Below are 16,875 nucleotides of genomic sequence, written 5' to 3'. Positions count from 1 at the left end.
ACCTTAAAAGAGCCCTGACCAGGACGGCGGGGGAAGTACAAAATGAAATACATTACCACGGAGGGCGGAGATGCTCAGTTCCTCAGAACCTGTTTCCAAGATGGGCTGCTTGTGTATGACAGAGTGGGGAGGTGACTATGCTAGTCACCCTCCATTTCAAAATGATTAAAAAACTGCAATTCCCAAGAAGCAGGAGGTGAATTCTCACTTTCCTCACAAAGGATCTGGGAATGAAATGACACCTTTAATTACAAAGGACTGTTGGTACCACTCAGGTAACAGTCTGCTATAAATGAAAACCTTAATTGCCTCAGAATCAAGTATTTCATGTAAATGCATTTTCATCTTAAGTACAGTTGTTGGTGTGGATTTCATTATTTTTCCCTGTCACCATATGATAGAAGGAAGTGGTTGTGCCAACTTCTTATTCTACTGCTGTTTTATTGTCAGTTGGGCCCAGTGGCTCAAGAGCTAGTGTGTCTTTGACAGCCCTAAGTTGTTATTCCACCAGCAGTGGGACCCCATGGGGTTGCTCAACTTTGACTTAAATAAAATTGCAATTAGAAAAAGAGGTGACTCTCCAGTTTTTAACAAACCTTAATCTTCACTTATTTCTCAGAATTACATATCAAATTGCACTAGGTATCAGCCATTTTTTTTCTGATTTATTATTTTTAAAGTATTTAAAATTAATACAAGCCAGTTATCAGATACACATGCTTAAATTTTTAAAATTAACTCTTCATGTTCCGAGCATTTACTTCGCTATTTCTCTTTTGCACCCACCTCATCCCTTAGTTCTGAAGATGAGAATATATAATTTGTGAAATTTCCACGATCTCATTTTTCTTATTTCATATTGAATCTGGCTGCCTGATTGTTTCTTCTAAATTAATGTAGACTTATTCAAAGATGAGATAATTACAGAACTAAGAGTAAATGAAAAAGGAGTGTTGACCTAAGTAAATAACAGGAAAGGGAAAATTTGTTCATGTATTCTCTTTCCAATGCAGTTAAAGAATTTTTTTTTTTAATTCCAAAGTGAAGTATAGATCAAAGAGCTACATTCAACTAAAAGTTTAAAGACAGATGGATTCTGAAGAAAAAGGGAGCAGTCTCGGTTTCTGAACAGATGTGTGCTGATCTACTTTGGTTTATAACAAGTAAAGTGGGTAGTTAATGATAGCAAACATTAACACAATTTTCAGAAGAAACGTTGTAAGTGAGGGATATGCTTATAGTACAGATTGTGGTGATGGTTTCACAGGTACATATTTATCTTCAGACTCATCAAGTTGTACACATTAAATATGTAAAGCTTTTTATATGTCAATCATACCTCAATAAAGTGTTTTTTTTTTTAAACAGTTTTCAACAACTTGTCAAAGATTAAAAAATGAAACTGCCTTTCCAGCAGTTAATTTTTGAATTATATTCTGGGTTAAATTATATAACTACTAAGAACACTAACTGTAAGTGTTTCATGCTTTTTCCTTCTTTAGAAATGAGGAGTGAATGAAGGCAGAAATTACTGGAAGAGAGGTCAGGGTAAGTCATATCATATTTATTTCTTACTTTTGAAGTGTACAGAATACATTGTGTAAAACTTGTTCAGGAACTCTCAGGGGCTCGTGTCTCAGATAAATTAAACAAATAGAGTTTTTCAGAGGAAATGAAATGCTTGCTATAGCTATGTGACACAGAAATAAACCACTTGTCCCTGACATTTTGAGACCCTGTTTTGTGCATGCCAGCCACCTTACTGTTCCGTATTGTTAAGTGTTATCATGGCCAAAGTGGCAAAAGAAATTCTGGATGAATTCCCATTTAAAAACTGTGAATCCCATCTCTTTGTGTATTTTGTTGTTGTTGTTGTTTTCCTTTAATCTGGTTTTGCAAATGTAGAGCTTAAAATCATAGGGCAGTACTAAGATAGGCTTCGGAATGTGACCGATGTTCAAGTCTAGATGCAAAAGGTCAAAGGCTAGAGTTGATTATAATCATATTTCTGTATTTAGCATCATTTAGTTATTGCTTTTCTATAAAGTTCCGATGTGTTTGACTTTATAAAAGGATAAAGCATTTGCTATATTATGAATCATCATGTAAAATCAGAAGCGGTGGTACTCTTACTGATGACTTAGTTTACTTCATTTCTAAGTGTGTAATAGATAGGATAGATATGCAAAAACAATCATTTTCTTCGAGTCGAGAATTAGGACAAAATGTCTTGAGAAATTTCCTGAACATAGATGAATAACAAACTCAGAGCAAATAACAGTTTCATGTGTAATAAATAAAAATAAAACCAAGAGCTCCTTTAAAAGAAAGAGGATGAGAGGGGGAAAAAAGTAAGAAAGAAGGAAAAAAAGGAAGAAAGAGAAGGGAGTGGGAATTAAAAGAGGGAAGGGGGGAAATTTGAGAAAAGTATGGTTGTAGACTCATTTTTCCTACTTGTATAATCAGAAGTCTAAATTCTGATAAGAGTACTCATTTGTCTCTGATTGTCAATGCCTTATTAAATCTTACCAACGCAATATTCAGCAGAACACTGAGGGTAGTGGGTGTTGTATAAAGGGTAGAATTCTGAGCCTTCCTTCATCTTCAGATAATTCAGCTCTATGTGGGCTTTGCGTATTGGGATTTTCTCTAAATATTTGTTTTAAGAAAGAAAGAACTTACGTGGAAATTTGCTGATATTAGTTAAATCTAGCTGGTGGGAACATGGATGTCTATAACATTGTTTTTCTGCTTTTCTCTGTTTTTCTCTATTTTTAAAGTAAACATTAACAATTGGAAAAAATAATTTTTGGAATATCTTCATGTTTAAAAATGTTTTTGAACTCTGTTGCTGTGGTGTGTCACAACAGGTTAACTGGGAATGGATGAAATTATCAGCACTATGATCTACTAGTTCACTTTCCTTCTAATGAGAATTCTTAGTAGATATGACAGAGATGGGAAAGTGTTGATATTATAGTTTCCCTCTTGCACCAGCCATATAGATAATGACTGTCCATTTGTCCTGGACATCCCCCAATTTATGCTCTATTCTTATATCAAAATAATAGTATTTTTAGATGGACAAGCGAACAACAAAAAAGGACTCTATTTCTAAGACTCTTTTATAGCAATTTATAACCATGGGACTAAATGTAAACCAGTGGTATATATATTTCCAATATCAGGTGATTGCTTACAGAAAACCTTCCTCAAGAGACAGCTGCTTTGCTATTTTGCCCTTGGTGAGAAGAAAGTTCAATCTACAGTGTAGAGAATACCCCACTGTCTCTGACATTGTCAAGTTTCTCCCTACTGCTTCCTAAAATGTGGAGGTGGCACTTGGCATTCAATCTTGGACTATTAAATGTGACCCATACCTCAGGGAAGGGAAAGATGAATATTCTGGGTTTGTACAACCTGAAAAAGAACTTACATCACCATTTAATTGTATTTTTTTAAAGAGTGAGATTTCAGCTAATATGTATGTGAGGTTTACAAACAGGTAACCCTCATATCAATGTGACTCACAGACATTATTTTTTTTTAAGAGGCAATATTTTACCTAAATATTTAGATGTGGATTTTCTCTTGGAAAAAAAAAAAAAAAAAAGTAACTCTAGGAACAGTGGGCACATGTTCTCATATGGCCCACATGCTGTGAAACTGAAGAGCAGCAGGTCCACTTGGAAATGGCAGAGTTTCCATAGTTGCCATCATCTCCTAATATCTCCTCCCTACCTCATTTCACGTAATTCCTCCACCTGAACTGTGCAAGTAAGGATTGTGCAGGTCGGTCAGATGCCAGATGGACCTCTTTCAAATGCAAGTTATCTGCTGCATTCCAGGAGGAAGTGATATGACCCTCACTGTAATTCCACATCCTACAAAATTCCAAAGTTCTCAGAGTAATCTCTGTACGTCTCTAACAAGATAAAGGTGTTCGTGGTGTATCTTCATTTGGTCTGTGTTCTTAACCTGTTGGTACAGACATGAAACTCATCCCCACAAATTAGCCCCCTCATACAAGCATACTCATCTTTAGAGTAGTGTTGCTAATAATGAAGAAGTATCACATAAGGACCTACATAACAAAATATTATCTTTTTGTGATAGACTTTAAAGTTCTCCAAAAACTTTCTCATTGCCCTAAGCACACACACACGCACACGCACACACACACACACATGCACTTCTCTTTGGGCCCTTTGCCCATAGAGGATAGTTTTCCCCTGCCCTCGCCGTCAGCCCTGGGGTTCTCAGAGTTTCATCTTCTATTTCCAAATATCACGTTTTCTGTGTTTGTTATCGTTCTGTGCATTTATTTGTGTTCCTTCAGCAAAATGAGCCCCATTCTATGACAAATGCTGGAAGCAGCTTTTAAGATGATACCTGTATTTTTTTCTCTTTACCTCATAAAACAGAAAGCCAGAGATTGTTTTTACTATGGGACAGTTTTACTTGTAGATTATGTATGTCAATAGCCACCATCATGTGTGACAACATTTGGAGAAAGTTTCAAATCCCTGCTAAAGTAACCCACACAGGGAAAACCTCAACTTACTCACTAAGAAAAGTCAGACAGGGCATGACCACATACAGGGAGCCACATGTGGCTATTCTCTTATCCCTGTGGTGTTTGTTTAAAGGAAAATCATGAAAGATCTGAAGAAGATGGAGATCCTAAAAGTTTACTAGTATAAGAGAATTTGAAACCTGAAAAATACAGAAATGAAAGTTAGACCTGAATATTTTAACTTGTGACATTTTAAAGATAGAATTTTTTATTCTGTCTTTGCAGCAATGATAGTGACTTCTTAATTTGCATCGCTAAAAAATGTTCATTTTTTGCCAGCAATGCAGGAAGCCTTTGTATATGATGATACCTATGTGTAACCCAGGAATTTTATATTGGTGAATTTTGGCAAGACCGTTTGTCTGATTTAGCTAAAAGCAACTGGACTCCGTCATTCTGAAACCTAGCATAATGTGAGGAATGCCAATTTAAGCCCATTTCATTCTCTACAGTGTTCTTCTAGGAGCTAAGATAATGAAATATGTTCCATTTGAGCCTCCCTACACAACAAAACAATCTAGCCAGATTGTAAATTAAGTAATGTATTATAAATTATGTAGCATGGAATGCCAAAATGCAGCATGGCCACCACACATAATTAACCTGGAGTAAACACTAAGTGCATCTACATTCTCAGTTCAGAAACTTCAGGGGCCAGGGAGGAAAGGAAGAGTGTTTTTATAGCTAAAATTAATGTGTTAAACCTGAAAGTTCTAAAGTCTGAAGTCTAAAGACAATAGTTTACTAGAATATAAATGTCCTGGTGATTTAACCCAACCTCTGAATTTAATATCAGTTTTATAAAATATCTAATCAGTATATATATAATGTTGTTGTTGTTGATATGCCTCCCAAATTAGCAACTGAAGATAGAGGACATCCTACGAACCTATTGATCTCACAGCAAATTTGAGAGGGTAACTAAACCTTCAGAACTTTTGGTGTATCTTATAGCTTGCATTAATGTTTTCTCTTCTTTTTTGTCTCCTACATTTCTTCTTATTTTTCTTCTTCCTTCCTTTCAAAATTCCATGATGAATGCACACTCTATCTTTGAAAACAGAAACAAAAAACCTGCTGATATGTAATGGGATTTTTCTATTCTTTCATCCTAAGATAATTTTTCATCTCCTATAGACATTTTTGCTTTGCCAAATGACTTTCTGTTAGGATGTGGGCACAAGTGGTGTGCTGTTGTTTTACGCTTAGCTGAAGTGGATATATTTCTGACTTCTGGTAAAATTAGAAATCATTTTCAAATGTCAAAATACCTGGGAGTGCCTAGGCAGCTCAGTGAGTTAAGCATCAACTCTTGATTTCTGCTCAGGTCATGATCTCAGGATTTGGGGATAGAGCCCTGCAATGGGCTCTGTGCTCAACAGGGAGTCAGCTTGAAGACTCTCTCTGTGCATGCATGCATTCTCTCTCTCTCTCAAATAAATAAATAAGTACTTAAAATTAAAAAAAATATTATATATCACAATGCCTGGTACAGCTTCTAGCACCTTGCAATAACTTGTTTGCCTGTTCTGACTTTCTTGTAACAGAATGTTTATAAACTAGTGTCTGAGAGGTTCCTTAATAATTGATGTGTTTGATTAGTACATCTGGATTCATTGCCCCATCTTTTGGATTTCTATTACCATAAGGATAACTCTCACATGTTTCATTAAAGGAAATATATAATTATGTTGGCCCCAGATTCTAAAAACTCTATGTCAATGACAACCATTTTGCTTGATGCTGCTACATTTTCTTTGTATTATTCTAGAAGTAGTTCAGTAGACTTTCCCCCCATTGTTGACTTGCATGTTGTTTTTAAATTTGTTTTCTGTACATTGAATAAAGACTTGTAGGAGATACAGATTCTAATTTCTGGTCAAACTTTTTTCAAGTTCTACCTCCAGGATCTAATAAATTAAAAAGATAAGGAATAAATATTTAATTCCAAACTAATATTTAACTTTGCTAAATATATTTCGCAGCATTAGGTATTTCTTTTCTCCTTAATTTTTTGGATAAATGGGAAATAATGTCCAAACCTTTGCTATAACCAAAGGTTGATTCTGAGAAATTTGAAAAAGAATAAGGGTAAGAATTTATTAAAATTCTATCTTGCAACTGATCCAATTAAAAAAATAATAAAATAAAATAAAATTCTATCTTGCAAGGTTATTGTATTAATACACTATCAGGAGACAAATATAGCTCATATGCTGGAGCTTTGCTATTCCACTATGCTCAAGATGAACACTACGAAGACTGAGACATTTATAGTAACCTCCTTCCTGTATCTTGGGTAATAGACCCTATAGATGTAGTCAACAGAGATGCACTTTCTCTTGAATTCTCAATTTAAAAGATTTTGAAATGCTAGTGCTCTTGTGCAGCTTGAACACATTGTTCCTCTTTGAAAAAATCTCTGCTTTTTCCCAGACAGCTATTAGTCATTAAGTCAAGCTGGTGTAATAGATATAGGAAATACATTTTGACATGCTCTATCCTATTAGAATCCACCAATTAACAGAATTTTTAATCAAGTGTGATTATAAAAGAAAGAACGTCAACTCTTCACCAGCGTTTTTAAGCCACACTGTTCATAATAACTTGTAGGTACCCTAAAATAGAAAACAGTTCAAAATTATGATGTATAAAATGATTAGGTACCTTGTATATCTTCCTAAGCCAAGTGATGAAAAACTGCCCTCAAATTCCACACCCCTCTGAGTTAGAATTATTTAGACATAGGAGGCCTTTTAATTTGCAAGGTCTGATACACTTAAAAAAAGTAAGGCTTGCATCCTTTTTCACGAAAGTCTGATATTACTAAATACGTTCATGAAATATCCTATCCCAGGAGTTAAGAATTTCATTAATAACAATGAATATATCCTGAAATGCAATTATAAATCATAATAATAGTTGCATTAAAAAATTAAGAGAACATTGTCTGGAAATGGCACACTCTACAGGAATGCTTCCCCACTCAGTTTCCGAGAAGAGAATCTCCATTAGTTACTGCAGAATTACAAGACATTAAAAACTCAACAAATGTGATGCTGCTTTATGATATTATAGAATATGAATGACCAGGTTATCTATGCCTCGATTTGGAAAATAAACTGCAACACTATAGAATTCAGGCCAAAATAAGATAGTTATTTGCGGTACTTCTATCGTCTTAGCTATAAGTTGTTCATTTTTTAAGGAAGATCAGCACTGAAAGATAAAATAACAGTAACAAAAGATAAATCCATGATTGAATAACTATTTTTTTAAAGAAAATATAAAGGAATATGAGTAAAAAAGTAAATTAGAATTTGTTGGATTGCCAGAAACTTTTTAACATAACTTCAACTATTAATCCTAAGTTTTATTAACAAAGGAAAAATGAGGAGGAAGAGAGTATCTATGTGGCTACTAAATCTAGAATGTTTGTATTTGTTTCCTTTTCTTTCACACAATGAAAATAAAACATAGAAGACAGCGTTAAGCCTAGACATAACTAAGCATCATATGAGAAGTTATAGCTTAGTGCTGTAATACCTTATCTCTGTAGCCATAGAACAGTCATCAGCACAGTTGTCCATTGTGGTTTATTGCCCTTTCATGTGATGCTTTGTAGTTTTGATCTAAACTTTCAAATGCATAGAAAAGGACCAACATATCTACCACCAAATTGTGAGTGCCTGACAATCAAAAACATCTCTGGATAGTTGAAATCAATAAACCATTTTATTTTTGAACTCACGAAAATATGTCTACTTTTCAGAGCTCTAAAATTATAAATGTAATAGACATCATATCACTTTTCTCATGAATTGATATCAAATTCACAATAGGTGAAAAACGATCCAACAATTTAAAAGGATCAGAATAGAATGAGTCAAATCCAGGCAATTTTTAAAAAATTAATTTGTGAGGCTTACTATAAAATTAACCTTTTTAATCAAACCTGACTTAAATGTGTATATAAAACAAAAGCTACTTAAATTTCTTTTACTCCCATATTTTTATTTTTTCATAAATACTGACCTGAGATATATTTTAATTCACTGATAAAGTGATGGCCTTAATAAAAGCTCTCATTTTTTCAATTTTAAAGATAATCATCTATGAATGTCATATACTGAGGTTTATGATCACATAGGTGACACCAGCAAAAGAACCAATTTTAGAAGTAAATGTAGGGACAAATGTTGTATCTTAGTAAAATGAGAACCAAGTTGCTCTTCTCAAGAACATTCTTTTAATTATTGTGATAGAAAATAAGAAATGGGAGTATCAACATCTTCATGAGGTTTTATTTTTTCCGTTAATGAATACAATTATGTGCATAAAAAATGGGCAAAGGCTTAAGTGGCCAAGGTCCATGCCTCTAAGGGTGACAAGAAAGAGACAGACTTATTGGTCCAACTAGAGAGCACTTGTGAAAGTATCTATGTCTCCCTACTTATTATGATCCCATTTAAGGGGGAAGGGAAGCTAAGCATTGATGGGTTAGAATGTGAATGCCTGCCAAGAGGCACATGGTGTAAAGAATGATGCTAATAAATTAATCAGAAGTCAAGATGGATAGAGAACTATGAAGTGGCCTTGAGGAACATGGTATGGAATGTCTTTAGGAGGGGGGAAAAAAGTACTTGGTGAAAGGAAATAGCATAGGCAGCATGTTTTCCAAACATCTAGCAAAATCTCAATCCCTATTTCACCATTTTGGGATTGGTCTAATGTGACACAAAATTGAATTTAAAATTCCATTGTTAGCTCAATATTGTGCTCATTTATTATGTATAGACAGACAGGCCACATCAGTTTTTAAAACAACAGTATATTGATACTGATAGATTTTAAATTCTAAAAGACATTTTCGGTGATGGGGAAATTATTTCAATCTGCTGTCCAAAGTCAAGACACAAAATTTCAAATTAGACATGGCAAGCCTAATATTGAGGACATGTACTTCCCCCTTGAACTTGAATATATTTTCAGAGCTATCTGTGCAGATGATAGGAACAGTATTTATTTGAAAAAGAAAAAAAGAGAGAGCAAAAATATGTTGAAATAATCAATGGCTGTACAGTAATATAAAGAAATTGGATAGATTTGTCAGCATGTCAGTCAGAAATGAATTACAATTGTGGTAAAGAAATCAAGGTAAAAGGAATTTCTCTGGGGAAAAGTGGCATGCAAAATAAAAGCATTAGTGTGACATACAGTTTACAGAAACTCTCTTTGTGGAGATTAAAGTTTATGTTTGTTGACAGTACAACAGGAACATGTCACACAATATAGAAATGATCATGCCATATCCACTTCTTAGTTGATGGCTTGATTTTACATGCAGTGTTCAACATTAGATAGAATTCAACATGCATTTCCTTCTACTGACATTAGCTGGAATAAGTGCTTACATGACTCGATGCAATTATTTGAGACCAAAACATTTTCTGCCATAAGGTATTTTATGCCATGAAACCATAAAGACCAGTTCTTTTGCTCATACCCTGGAATGACTTTAGGAAAAGTGAGCAGAAATTGAATTATTTATATTTTATTTTACAGACATCATTTATATCTAGCTATGGAGCCTGACATAGGCTTCCTGGAGTCCCAGAAAATTGAGACCTTCTGGAAAAATTAATAATTATATTAGTAATAGTAGAATTAGTGGGAGTGATGATTAAAATGTACATTTATTTGGTGCTTATTTTGTTAAGAGCATTTTTTGTGTGTTTTCCTTCCTTTAATTCTCATAATATTTACAATGCAGTAGTATGTCAATAATCCTTAAGGAGGAAATGAAACTTTGAAAGGCTAATTATACAAATGAATCAATACCCAGTGAACAGCAGATAAGAAAGAGGATCCAGTTTCAAGAGCTAGCTGACCTGAAGAAGAGAGGTCCAAGTCATTGTGTACCAAAGATGTCACAAGTTAAGGTATGGTTCAGATAGTCAATGCAACTTTAAGTCATTTCTCTTGCATAGTGTTCTGTGTTTTACAAAAATTTGCAGAAAGAGACTATAAACAAGTTAATAGGAATCCTAATTTTAATCATTAAGGCAATGAGGATTTATTCTTTCATGTATCTTTCTCTTGGGCTCTAGTTTCTTGATTATGTACATAAGTAATAATGGAACTATGAGGGGCACAGTTCAGACTAATCTTAGGAAATAATAAAATTTATTACTACTCTACTCTCTTTGTGTATTCTGAGTTACATCAACATGCTATCACAGCTTACATTTCTGACATATCTACTCCCATTTGCAGAAATATTTACCAACCTCGGGTGTTTATAAACCTCAGGTGGTATATTGGCAAAAGTTTGACAACAGGCTGTCCAGAAAAAAAGTATGCATCTATATGCACACACAAGTTTATTATAAGTTTTATAACGTGTAGGACCCAGTTTACAAAAAAAAAAAAATTATAAATTCCACGTGGCCAATTGGTTCTTGAAAAATTTTCCCTTGATTTTTGCCAAACTCCTAACTAACTAATGGTGGCAGTTAATTGATTAATGTAGTAGTTCGGACTTGAATATTGGTTTTTATTCTTACTTATGTTAATGAGTAAGATAGAAAACATGTATTTTGCAACTTCACTCCGTCATCATTGACATGAGCAATTTCTTTGCAGATCTGAATATTAGTTTTCAAATACCAATGGAATATTTACTCAGATTTTTTGTGCTGTTGACAATGTAATAGCTATAGATGTGACACTCTGTGATATTTGTCCACATTATTAACATTCTATAATTACTTTCTTAAGTCTAGTCTAGGAGTCAGTCAACTATTTACCCCCAGGGTAAATCTGGCCTACTTAAATAAAGTTAGATTGGAACACTACCAAACCTATTTTTTTTATATACTGCTTATATCTGGTTTCACAGGGTAACAGCAGAGTTAAGTAATTGCTACAATGTTATAGTGTACAAAGCCTAAAATATTTACTGTCTAGCCCTGAAGAGAAAACATTTGCAGACAAAAAATGGTAAATTGAGCCCTGATTTATAGTGTTTGCCAATTTATTACAGTGTTTGCTATGGAGTAAATTTATAAACTTAAGCTGAATAACATAACAGTAAAAGGTAGCAATTAAGAATTTGTGGGTTTAATTGTGTCCCCAAAGAAAGATAATGTTGAAGTTTTAAAATCCCTGGTACTTATAAATGTAACCTTATTTGGAAATAGTGTTTTTGCAATTTAAGATGAGGCTATACTAAATTAAGGTGGGCCCTAAAATCCAATTACTGATATTTATATAAGGAGTAACAAATATGAAGACATAGAGGTGACACAGGGAGGAAGGCCATGTGAAGATGGAGGCAAAGAGTAATTACACTACCACAAACCAAGGAACACAGACGGTTACAAATGACCACCAGAAGTTAGAAAAATCAAAGAAGGCTTCTTCCTTTGAACCTTCAGAGTAAGCATGAGAAGAACTTGACTTTAGACTTCTACCCTCTAGATATTATAACTTTGTGATAACTTTTTTTTTTAAGATTTTTTTAATTAATTAATTTATTTATTTATTTATTTTTTGTAATATAATTTTTATTTTTTATAAACATATATTTTTATCCCCAGGGGTACAGGTCTGTGAATCATTCTTTGTGGTAATTTGTTAGAAATTAATATAGAAGTTTGAGTTTTTAGCATTTACTCTGTTTTTCATTGAATCAATTTTATTGTGGGCTTGTGGAATTTAATTTTTATTGATGGCTTTATTTAACATAAATTTCACAATGTTTCTGAGAAATGAATAAAACCAAGAGAGAGCTTAGGCCTGTTTCAGTACGTCACTCTTTTTTTTTTTTTTTTCTTTTTTAAAAAAACATATAGTAATGACAGGGCGCTTGTGTGGCTCAGTCGGTTAAGTATCTGCCTGGGGCTCAAGTCATCATCCCAGCGTCCAGGGATGGAGTCCTGCGTCAGACTCCCTGCTCAGCGGGAAGCTTCTCTTTTTCTCTGCCGCTCCATCTGCTTGTGCTCTCTCCCTCTCTCTGTCAAAGAAATAAATGAAAGTTAAAAACAAAGCAAACAAAAATCCATATATTAATGACAAGGCTATATCCTCCTGTGGCGGAGAGAATAAATTTAGAGCCCAGGTTTGTTTCCAGCCTTCCATGTTTCCAGAAAGCCACGTTTATAAAAGTGGGACACAGCAGCGAGAGATTTCAGGACACCAAAGTGTTGAATCTTGCTGTTGAAACTTTAAACTATGGATTTGATTTGCATGAAAGGAACTTAAGAGAGAGCTGGTGTCCTGGGCCCAGTGGATGAAATTTGATTTTAAAATCCACCTGATAATGTTGCCTCAGGTTCTGATGTATGCCCTGTTTCAGTCAAAACCGGCTCAGGTACTGTACAGGATAGAACCACAGGTATGAATGTCAGCTGGCTCAGTCCTGAACTACAAAATGGAGAAGCAAAAGAAATGAGGTGGGGTCCATTATCAGCCTTCATTTAGAAAAAAAGTTTAGAAATTCCTAATCTGGATTATCCATTGCCTTATTATCTTATGTATTTCCAAAGCATATATTCCCCAAATTGTGGCTATCTCAGTAGCATGTATCTTAAAGACATATATCTCATATATCCATATGTAAACTTTTAATTTTAGTAATACTGTGTGTTGTAACTGTCCCCTCTTCTTCCAAAGGAATGCACTTTTTTTTTAATTTTTATTTTTTATAAACATATATTTTTATCCCCAGGGGTACAGGTCTGTGAATCACCAGGTTTACACACTTCACAGCACTCACCAAAGCACATACCCTCCCCAATGTCCATAATCCCACCCCCTTCTCCCAACCTCCCTCCCCCCAGCAACCCTCAGTTTGTTTTGTGAGATTAAGAGTCACTTATGGTTTGTCTCCCTCCCAATTCCATCTTGTTTCATTGATTCTTCTTCTACCCACTTAAGCCTCCATGTTGCATCACCACTTCCTCATATCAGGGAGATCATATGATAGTTGTCTTTCTCCGCTTGACTTATTTCGCTAAGCATGATACACTCTAGTTCCATCCATGTTGTCGCAAATGGCAAGATTTCATTTATTTTGATGGCTGCATAGTATTCCATTGTGTATATATACCACATCTTCTTGATCCATTCATCTGTTGATGGACATCTAGGTTCTTTCCATAGTTTGGCTATTGTGGACATTGCTGCTATAAACATTCGGGTGCACGTGCCCCTTTGGATCACAACGTTTGTATCTTTAGGGTAAATACCCAGTAGTGCTATTGCTGGGTCATAGGGCAGTTCTATTTTCAACATTTTGAGGGACCTCCATGCTGTTTTCCAGAGTGGCTGCACCAGCTTGCATTCCCACCAACAGTGTAGGAGGGTTCCCCTATCTCCGCATCCTCGCCAGCATCTGTCATAGGAATGCACTTTTATGTCTCATTATATTAAGCCTGAAGAGTGAACTGCTAAACATTTAGTGATAGGAAGACATGTTTATATAATAGAATCACATTAACCATAAAAATGCATTAGATATGAAGGTCAGTTGAGCAAAAATTAAAGTTCCTTATTATTAATTAAATAAAGGATGCAGACCTTCCTCTCACCTTTGCACCCCCTTCCATGCAGTGAGAGAAGTTGGTATTTGCTGACACTGTACATTTGCCTGACAGATTTCTGGTTTTCTTCTTACTCTATAAGGTCAAGAGCACTATTTCCTATTCTGCCAGTAACCATGGAGGATTCTAATCTATAGGTTATCTCTTTGTAGGGAAGTCCTTTGGTATACTAAGGAATTGGACACTTGTCCTTTCTCTCTATACCTGTGTTTAACCAGTAATATTATAGGTTCATTATCATTACTTCCCAGGTTGTTCTCCCAGCTTAGTTTGGACATTTATTGAAATGCAATCCTCAGCTGCATAAACGTTGCCTGTACCAGAGTCTGTAAGTGTCTTCACAATGAGAGACCCTGTCTTGTACTACATGTTGTATATTGCTCTTCTTGTTGCTCACTAATAGCGATATTATAGCCCTAGATCCCAGGCCCGAGTTATTCAGAAACATTTGATATCACCTGTAGATATTGTAATGCACAGAATGAAAATGCTCTATCTCATGGGGTAAATAAAAGTATATACCTAGCACTTAACATTTGACTTTTTGTTGTTAACTTGAATTAATAAGAAACTAATAAGAAAAGTGTTAATTGGAGAAACAAAAATAATGTACTCTGCTTCTGAGTTGCACAGCCAAATCCCTGACATGGAAAATGAAGCTGGGAAAGGCATTCTTTTTCAGAATTGTTAATTTGGTAATGCCACAGACTGTTTCAAAAGTTGATGAATGACGTGATTAGAGAAAAGTCCGATTGAGCGCTTTTTTCCCTATTCTTTAACCAAAGTAGAAATAAAAGTGATGGTACTTTTATATCAATGATAATTTATGGTATTATGTTTTTTATAGACTGAAATTTAATATTGGTTAGTTTCCATAGTTTCCATAGTATAATTTCCATTAGTTTTAGGACCTGTAGGAGTAAATAAATGGAAAATTGTATACAGACACATACACATAAACCCATACCCATTTTCACCCTTCTATGAAGATATATTTTAATCAACTCTCTCAAGTCTATCTTCTGCTCAGGTTTAGAATGTATTATCCATTCATTGTGCTGGTCATGACTTGTAGTCCCTTTCCCATTGCCTTCTTCCATGTAGAAGGAGCTCAGAGGAAGGAAAGTTGCTACTTATTGAAGCTTATTCTCATGTCCTTTGGCATGATATGTTCTTCTTTGGCAGAAGAGACCATCTTCAGCATGGAATGAAGATTTTTAGAAAATAACATTTAAATTTTTCTAAGTTGGGTATTAAAATACCCATGACTCTTTGGGTTTATGTTCAAATTACATGCTTGTAAAGTAGTGTGGTACTCCTAGAAGCGTATCCAAGAGAAATGAGGACACATGTCACAGAAGTCTTGTACAAGGATATTCATAGCAGTTTTCCTCATGAAAGCTGAAACTTGGAAACAATCCTATCTATTGTCTAACTAGGTTATTTTTATATGATGAAATACTACTTGGAAATAAAAAAGGAACAAACTACATGGGTTAGTTTCAGAAACATTATATGAAAGAATTTAGACCTAATAGCTATGTATTACATGTTTCCATTACTATGAAGTTATAAAATAGGCAAAGCAAATATGTAGTGATAGAAATCAGAAGAGTGGTTGCTTTGACTGAATTATTCGTTTTTTTTAAATATTGAACTATAGGAATTTCTTATATATTTTTCATATTAAAATTTCAACTATAAGGGTGCTCGGGTGGCTCAGTCATTAAGTGTCTACCTTCAGCTTAAGACATGATCCCAGGGTCCTGATATTGAGCTCTGCGTCAGTCTCCCTGCTCATCAGGGAGTCTGTTTCTACCTCTCCCACTTCCCCTGCTTGTGTTTCCTCTCTCACTGTATCTCTGTCAAATAAATAAAATCTTTAAAAAAAAAATTTCAACTATATATCTTAGCAGATATATGGTTTGCAAATATTGTCTCTCATTCCACAGGTTGCCTTTTTATTCTGTTGATTGTTCACTCTCCTATGCAAGAACTGTTTATTTGATTAGTCCTACCTGTTTATGTTACCTGTGCTTTTGGTGACATATCCAAGAAATCATTAAAAAAAACTAATGCCAAGAAGATTTCCCCCTATGCATCCTTTGAGGAATTTTGCAGTTTCAGGTCATACATTTAGATCTTTCGTCCATTTTGAGTTGATTTGTGCAGTTTCATTTTTTTTTTTTTTTGTAAGTAGGTATCCAGTTTTCCCAACCATTTGTTAAAAAGACTACCATTTCTCCATTCTGTGTTCTTGACACCTTTGTCACTGATCAGTTGATCATATATACATGTTGGCTTGTGTATGGGCTCTCTATTCTGTTCCTTTGATCTATAATTCTATGTAGACAGAATTGGATAATTTATGCCATTACCATACTATTTTAATTACTGTAGCTTTGTCGTATATTTTGAAATCAGCAAGTGTGATGCTTTGTTCTTCTTAAGATAACTTTGGTTATTCTGAATCTTTTGTGGTTACACATAAATTTTAAGATTTTTAAAATTTATCTAAATTATGCCATTGGGATTTTGATGGACATTGCACTGAATCTGTAGATTGCTTCAGATAGTATGGACATTTTAATAGTATTAATTCTGCCAATCTAAGCACATGGGATGTCTTCCCATTTATTTATGTCTTCTTTCTTTCATTTTCTTATAGTTTCCCTGTATAAGTGTTTCACCTCC

At 34.5% G+C, this 16,875-nt stretch overlaps 1 protein-coding gene across 1 annotated transcript in view; it reads left to right on the top strand.

Moving 5' to 3' along the window:
* Positions 1-1,529: 1,529 nt before the first annotated feature.
* TENM2 (teneurin transmembrane protein 2) overlaps positions 1,530-16,875 on the top strand; it is a 1,882,184-nt gene continuing 1,866,838 nt past the window's right edge. Inside the window, exon 1 of the mRNA XM_082724104.1 lies at positions 1,530-1,548. The gene's annotated coding sequence lies outside the window, so the exon portion shown is untranslated. The remainder of the gene's footprint in view (positions 1,549-16,875) is intronic.

This window comes from Mustela nivalis (assembly GCF_964662115.1).
Source record: "Mustela nivalis genome assembly, chromosome: 3".
NCBI classification, from domain to species: domain Eukaryota; kingdom Metazoa; phylum Chordata; class Mammalia; order Carnivora; family Mustelidae; genus Mustela; species Mustela nivalis.
The sequence above is the reverse complement of the archived record's forward strand: the minus strand, read 5'-3'. Positions and strand labels throughout refer to the sequence as shown.